The sequence below is a fragment of the Choloepus didactylus genome, chromosome 9, assembly GCF_015220235.1.
Source record: "Choloepus didactylus isolate mChoDid1 chromosome 9, mChoDid1.pri, whole genome shotgun sequence".
Lineage (NCBI taxonomy): Eukaryota > Metazoa > Chordata > Mammalia > Pilosa > Megalonychidae > Choloepus > Choloepus didactylus.
The window spans coordinates 3,350,094-3,357,474 of record NC_051315.1 but is presented as its reverse complement, the minus strand read 5'-3'; the positions used below and the strand labels follow the sequence as shown (position 1 = coordinate 3,357,474).

Here is a 7,381-nt window from a genome sequence, read left to right as displayed (position 1 = left end):
ATTGTATATAAACAAATACAAATTATACATTTTCACTTCTCCTCTTTTAACAGGATATTCTTTAACACGGTTCTACTCCCTGCTGTTTTCATTTAATAGTCCCTCTTAGCTATTTCCATCTGTACATAAAGAGGTTTTCCATTTCTTTTTCTACTAATAGAGGATTTCACTCTAAGGAGGAATGAGAGTTTATTCCATCAGTCCTCCAGCAATGAATGGATTGTTTCCAATATTTTGCTACTACAAACAACATTGAAATAAATGAGCTTGAATCTATTTCATTTTACACATCTCTGCGTACTTCTGTAGACAAACTCCCAGAAGTGGAATGGTTGCGTAACAAGCTTCATATCTTGATATACGTCATCAGATGGCCATCTTGCTAATCCAGCAATGATTGGATTCAGCCTGTTTCCCCACAATCCGGCCAACAGAATTCAGTGTCAATTTTTTGGGTGCTTGTCAATCAAACAGTTGAAAAAAGCTATCTTTAAGATTTTAAGTAGCATTTTTTCTTTCTATAAATGAGGCTAAGCATTTTTTTTTCTTCTTATTATTAAGATCCATTTATACTTCCTTTTCCATAAACTCTCCCCATTGCAGGACATTTACTGCCTTCTGGAAATTCTTCGAATAAAAGAGATAAGCCTTTTGTGTACAATATTTATTGGGACTATTTCTTCCGTGTTCATCATTTGTCTTTTAACTTTGCTTACAGACCTTTTTGCAAAACCAAAGCTTTCCATAGTTTTGGGCCTCTGAATTTTGAGTTCTAGTTAGAAAGACCTTTATTCCAAGTTTAAAAGTGGACCTTCATTTATTTTCTCCTTGTCCTTTATGATTCCACTGTTGTACTCGTGGCCTCCTCCCTATTACTCTTGATTTTCAAAGGTTTCCTGGCAGATATTCTTGCTTTTGATTTTTCTTGTTGATTCTCCCCTATATGTAAATTAGAATCAGTTTATCCAGTTAAAAATAATTATTAGTATTTTACTGAGATTATGTTAAATTCATAATTGATTTAGGGATCAGTGTTGGCTTGAAGCTACATACCCCAGAAAAACTGTTCTTAAACTTAATCCATTCCTGTGGGTGCGAACTCATTGTAAGTAGGACTTTTGATGAGGTTACTTCAGTTATGATGTGGTCCACCACTATCAGGATAGGTCTTAATCCTATTACTGGAGGCCTTTATAAGCAGACTGAAATTCAGACAGATAGAGAGAAAGCCACAGGAAACAAGAGCTGAAGGTCGACAGAATTTGGAAGAGAAGGGCGAGGCCAGGAGAGGCCGCCGTGTACATTGCCATGTGACAGAGGAGCCCAGGACCAAGGATCACCAGAAGCCAGCCCCAAAACACCAGTCTTCACAAAGAAAGCATCATCTTGATCACTCCTTGATTTGGACTTCTTCCCTGCCTCAAAACTGTGAACTAATAAATTCCCGTCATTTAACCCAACCCATAGCATGGTATTTGCTTGAGCAGCCAAGGAAACTAAAACAGGAGCATTGACATCTTTCTGATGTTAAATCTACTTATCCAAGAATGTGATGTTTCCACCCACGTTTGTGTTCTTTCATGTCCTTCAGTAGCTATTTAAACTTTTATTAATGTAGCTCTTGCACAATTCTTTAAAAAGCTTATTGCTAGATATTTTATTTTGTTATATTTATATATTTGTTTGGTCATGTGTTTATTTTTTCTATAATAACCTGTATAAAATGGATCTTTTTTTTTCCATTGTACCTTCTAACTTGTTATTTAGATTCATGGTAGCCTTTGATTTTTCATTTTTCATTTTGATTGTCCCTTCTTACTGAATTCTCTTATTATTTGTGCAGTTTTTAAGTTGAGCCCATTTGCTTTGGACATGACACTTAAGTGAGAAATAACTTCTGTCAGGTGAAGACACTTTGATTTTGAATTTGCAGTTATTGCAGCATTTCCTAGCCAACCTGACTGATACTTGACCCTCAACATACCAGTATATTAAAGTTCTATGGGGGCAGTGGAATGAAAATGGGAGTTCGAGGAGAAAAAGGAACGATGAAATTTTTTTACATTTATAGGGTAACTCGTTCATGAATTTTAAAAATGGAAAATACATAGTGGGAATCAAATCACTATGGTGTTCCTATTCCAATGGGTATGTATAAAAGAGAAACATCCCATTTTTTTTTGTAAACTATCAAAATGTTTTGTAAACATTTTGTAAATGTTTATAGCATGCCAGAAATCGCATCCTTTGCAACCATTTTATTTTTTAAATTCATTTTTATTGAGATATATTCACACACCATGCAGTCATACAAAGCGTACATTCAATTGTTCACAGTGCCATTATATAGTTGTGTTCATCACTAAAATTAATTTTTGAACATTTTCATTACCACACACACAAAAATAATAATAAAAATTAAAGTGAAAAAGAACAATTAAAGTAAAAAAAAAGAACACTGTGTGCCTTTTTTTTTTTTTGCCCCCATTTTCCTACTCATCCATCCATACACTGGACAAAGGGGAGTGTAGTCCATAGGCTTTCCCAATTACATTGTCACCCCTCATAAGCTACATTTTTATACAATCCTCTTCAAGATTCATGGGTTCTGGGTTGTAGTTTGATAGTTTCAAGCATTTACTGCTATCTATTCCAATTCATTAGAACCTAAAAAGGGTTGTCTATATTGTGCCTAAGAGTGCCCACCAGAATGACCTCTCAGCTCTTTTTGGAATCTCTCAGCCACTGAAACTTATTTCCTTTTGGAATCTCTCAGCCACTGAAACTTATTTCATTTCATTTCATTTCACATCCCCCTTTTGGTCAAGAAGATGTTCTCCATCCCACGATGCCGGGTCTAGATTCCTCCCTGGGAGTCATATTCCACGTTGCCAGGGAGATTCACTCTCCTGGATGTCAGATCCCACGTAGAGGGGAGAGCAGTGATTTCACCTGCCAAGTTGGCTTAGCTAGATAGAGAAAGGGCCACATCTGAGCAACAAAGAGGCATTCGGGAGGAGGCTCTTAGGCACAATTATAGGCAGGCCTAGCCTCTCCTTCTTTGCAACCATTTTAACCAGCATTGAAATCTTATAGCTGCTAACTATAAGTGTGTGATGGTTAGGTTCATGTGTCCACTTGGCCAGGTAATGGTGTCCAGGTGTCTGGTCAAGCAAGCCCTGGCCTAACCCTTACTGCAAGAACATCTGTGGCTGGTTAATAAACCAGAAGGCTGGTTTATTAAATCATCAGTGAACTGGCTGCACCTGGAACTGATTATATCAATGAAGGCTGTCTTCCGCAATGAGAGAATTCAATCAGCTGGATTTAATCCAATCAGTTGAAGACTTGGGAGAAGAGAGAGAAACTTCACTTCTTCAGCTAGCCAGCATCTCCCGGGGAGTTCATTGAACACCTTCCTTGGAGCTGCCAGTTTGCTGCCTGCCCTACAGAATTTGGACTTGTACACCCCCACAGTTGCATGAGACACTTCTATAAAATCTTATATTTAGATCTCTCTTGTTGATTCTATTTCCCTTGAGAACCCTAAATAATACAGGGTGTTACTAAGGTCTGGTTGCTTTCTGTTCTTGGAAAACTGGCTCTTTCTGCTGGCTGCAGGCCCTAGAGTGTTTGTCCTGCTTTCTGGGCACAGCCAGGTGACCCCTCCCCTCTCTATAGGGACCCCTCCCCTTTCCACCAAGGCAGACTTCCTGGCTTCTGGCCCTGAATTCTGCATCCTGCTCACCCTTCAGGGAAAGTTAGAGCAGTCGGGGAAACCTGAGAGCCAGGACTCTGAAGCTAACTAGGATGTCTGGATCCTGGCTGGGCTTCCTCGCAGTTACGTGTTCGTGAAAGTCAGCCAACCTCTTGGTGCCTTAATTTCCTCATCTGTACAATGGGGACGACAATAGCACCTTTTCCATAGTCACTGTGCTAAGTGAGTTAATAAATGCAGGGCGCCTAACGCGGCACCCGTCCTTGTCTGCACTGGCTGTCCACCATCTGCGTCTGCCGACCCAGAAATGAGTGCACTCCAAGCCCAGCCCCACTCTACTGGGTGGGGCACAGCCGCTTCCCCAAGGTAGCGCCCAGTGGCCATCAGCAGGATTACTCTCCCACATATGGCTCGGTGGTGGGGGTGGCGGCGGGAGAGCAGGTGGTCCAGCTGGGGTTGGCTGGGGGTATTGTCTCAGGTCAGGGGACTGGCTCTGTGGACGACTGCCTTGTGGGGGACTGCCTCCTTGGGGGATTGCCTCGGTGGGGGATTGGCTCAGATCCGGGACTGACTCGGCGGAAGACTGCCTCAACGAGGGATTGGCTCAGGTCGGGGACTGCCTCGGCGGGGGACTTCCTCGGGCCAGGGCTGGGCCCAGCTACCTCTGGGGCGCCCACCACGACCGGCCCAGCCAGGAGACCCACAGGAACAACCCGGGTACACGCGACCACCGCACCCTGCGTCCACATTGGTTCCCGCAGTGCAGCCGGGGCTTAAAAATACACCAAATCAACAGTACTTTTTCGTAAGAAAGAAATGAAAAGTTAGAGTTACGTTCCCGCAAGCTCTCTTTCCGATATGGCGCTAACTGGAACGCGCAGTAGCACTAAACTAATTGGTACCTACGAGTGTTCCCACGCCCGCGGGAGGCCACCCCACCGCAGTCTCCATCCGGGCGCCTCTGGGGCGCGGGGACGTGAACGGCTGAGCCCGCGCGACGCCGCAGGGAGCGCGCACGCCGCTGCCTGAGCCCGCGCGGTGGCGCGCCGCCGAATCACGTGCCCGGCGTCCCCGGCGGCGGCGCGCTTGGGCGGAAGTGAGGTCGCGGGCTCGGTGGCTGCGCAGCGTCGGCGGGAGCGCGGGCTGCGGAGAGGCGGGCGGGCCGGGCCCAGCGGAGCGCGGCGGCGGGAAGGCGGCGGTGGACGCGGGCGGCCTCGCGACCCAGCCCCGCATCGAGCCGGCTTCCGCGTCGCTCGCCCTCGCCGAGACCCCGGCCGAGTCCCCGGCCCAGTCCCCGGCCCGCACGCGCCGGTCTCCAAGGCCCAGGCCGCCGCCGCGGCCCGGTGAGTGGGACGGCGCCCCTGGGCGGGTGGCGGGCGGGTCCAGACGCGGGGTAGGCGTGCCGGGCCCCTCCCCTGCCCCTCCCCGGCCCCTGGCTGTGGGGACCCGGGGGGCGGGGGGAGGCGCCGCGCTTTGTGTTGTGGGCCCCGGGCGGCGCCAAGGTCGGGCCCGCGTCTCGGAGTCGCCGGGCACCCGGGGGGTCCCGGCCTGGCTTTGTCGGGGCGGACGAGGGGCGCGGGGCTGGGGCAGGTGCGGCGGGGAGGGGGCGCCACTGCAGCAGGAGGCGTCCTGGGTGCTTTAAGGTCAGGGTGCGCGGAGATGAGGGCGGCGTTTGAGTCTGCAAAAGGGGGATGGTGAGTGTTCCTGCACTTGGATTTAGGATCCTGGCGGTCTTCATCATTTCCAGCGTCTACCCACAGGGTGGAAAAATGTTCCATTCGCTGACAGAGACCGAGCGTTTTCTCTCCAGCTCGAAAGGGCACCATTTAGGCTTCTAGTAAGGTTTTCTCCAGAAAGGATGTTTTGTGGCCCAGCACCGATTAACTTTGAAAAAGAATGCATCCTTGCAACAGCTCCACGGATGGGGCTCTTTTCTTCTGTAGGATAGGTAGAGGTCAAGTGTGCGTTTAATGGATCGTCTGAGTTACCGTTTCACCAAGTCACAAGTAAAAATCACTCGGAGTGTTTTGGTACGCAAAGAAGGCTTTAAAGATGAAAACTTCCCCATACCTTAAACTCTCAAGTCACTTTGTGTAATTTGAGATTGTCTCAAACGTGATGAAAGACTTTAAAACTTTTTGTTTTTGTTAATGATGGGAACACATTTTTGAACTTAACGTGGAGAGGTAGTGGATTACTTTTGCTTTGACAGCCAAGAATTGAACTATTTAAGGCTGTTTTTTCTTGTGTCGAAGCCTCCGTGGTGCAAATCGTGACAGTTTTGTTGTTTCTTTTAAGCATTATAAGCGGGCTTACTTCGGGGCGTGTGTTTGCCTATATTTCTCATGTGTGGTCGTGTTGGTGAGTAAATGCGAGTTAGGGTCTGGAAAAAGGCCTCGCAGGCGTTGGAGGTTTGGGCTCAGCCTCCTCCGGGTTTGGGTTATGGGCTGTGCAGCCCTGGCGGGCTCGGAGAAACGCCCCGGAGTTTTCTCTGCTCCCTGCGCCTGCTGTGTGGAGTAGACCTGGAGCCTGGGACGGGGCGAGGGGTGGAGGCAGTGCTGCGAGGGCTTTGCAGCGCCTGCCCCCTTGTCAGGGCCCAGTGTATTTGTTGAGATTTTTAGTTACTGTTTTGCTCTGCAGCTGCCTGTCAACTCGTTTTCATTTTTAGGTTAGACAAAATTGTAATGCCAAAATACTTGAATTCCAAACATCAGGAAAATAAGAGTTGTGGAATACGACACAGGTAGGGGATTAGAATGAGGGGAAAAACCACATCGGAAGTGCATTTGCAAATATTGTTTTAACTTTTTATAGGTTCTGTGGTTAAAACGGAAATTTTTATCTACCGTAAGTGTCCTAGACAGAGCTCTTTTCCTGGGTCAGTTGATAACAGTTTTAAAACAACAGTGTACCAGTGCAAGAGAGTGATAGTTACTTTTACTTTTCTCACTTCCTGTGTTCCACTCTTCTTTATCTGTGCAGTCTGTCCGATTGTCTGTTCAGAAACACCTGCGTTTCTCCCAGTGGTTTGCAGACCTTGAAAGTGAAGGTAGGTTTGGGGGAGTAGAGAACTTTCTCCTCTTACATGCTCTTCTTAAAGGATGTTAGACGTTGTTGAGCATTTCCAATGTAGATTGTTCTAAGGAGTGTTTTATCTGGTATCTCTGCAGATCTTGTGCATCTAGGAGAGAGAATTTAAGCACCTTGAAATTAAGTTTGTTGAAATGAAATGCTAATGTACAAGGTCTTTGAAAATTTATAATTGCTGTTTTATATGGGAATTTTTTTGAGATCATAGGTTTATTTTGAAACTAGAGAATAGAATAGTAGTACAGTGACCTTTTCATTTTAAACACATCCTTTCCTTCTGAGTATTGATGGATTTAAATTCATGAATTTTTGTTCTCATCTTTATTTGAAGCTAAATCTAAGATTTGACTATTCTGGTACATATGTAAAACCACTCATAAGAATTCTGACATCTGAGCCATTCCAAACAAGAGCTTTTAAAAAGTGACACCAGCCAGATCCAACCCTGAGGCTGGGGCCTTTGGTCCACACCAAACCAGACTGGGAAATTGGTGGCCGTTGGGTGGCCAGTGGTGATGGCAGGTTGGTGATGGTGGGTTTTTCCCTTACTTATTCATTACGCAAATTAAAATA

At 46.1% G+C, this 7,381-nt stretch overlaps 1 protein-coding gene across 3 annotated transcripts in view; it reads left to right on the top strand.

Moving 5' to 3' along the window:
* The first annotated feature begins 4,814 nt into the window (after positions 1-4,814).
* The window catches only part of FAM168B (family with sequence similarity 168 member B), a 33,794-nt gene continuing 31,227 nt past the window's right edge, over positions 4,815-7,381 (top strand). For 2 of the 3 annotated variants that reach the window (XM_037850279.1, XM_037850277.1), the window contains exon 1: positions 4,815-5,061. The gene's annotated coding sequence lies outside the window, so the exon portion shown is untranslated. Of the gene's footprint in view, positions 5,062-5,404; positions 6,768-7,381 lie in introns of those variants that run through there. The other variant, XM_037850278.1, reaches the window with a different exon arrangement.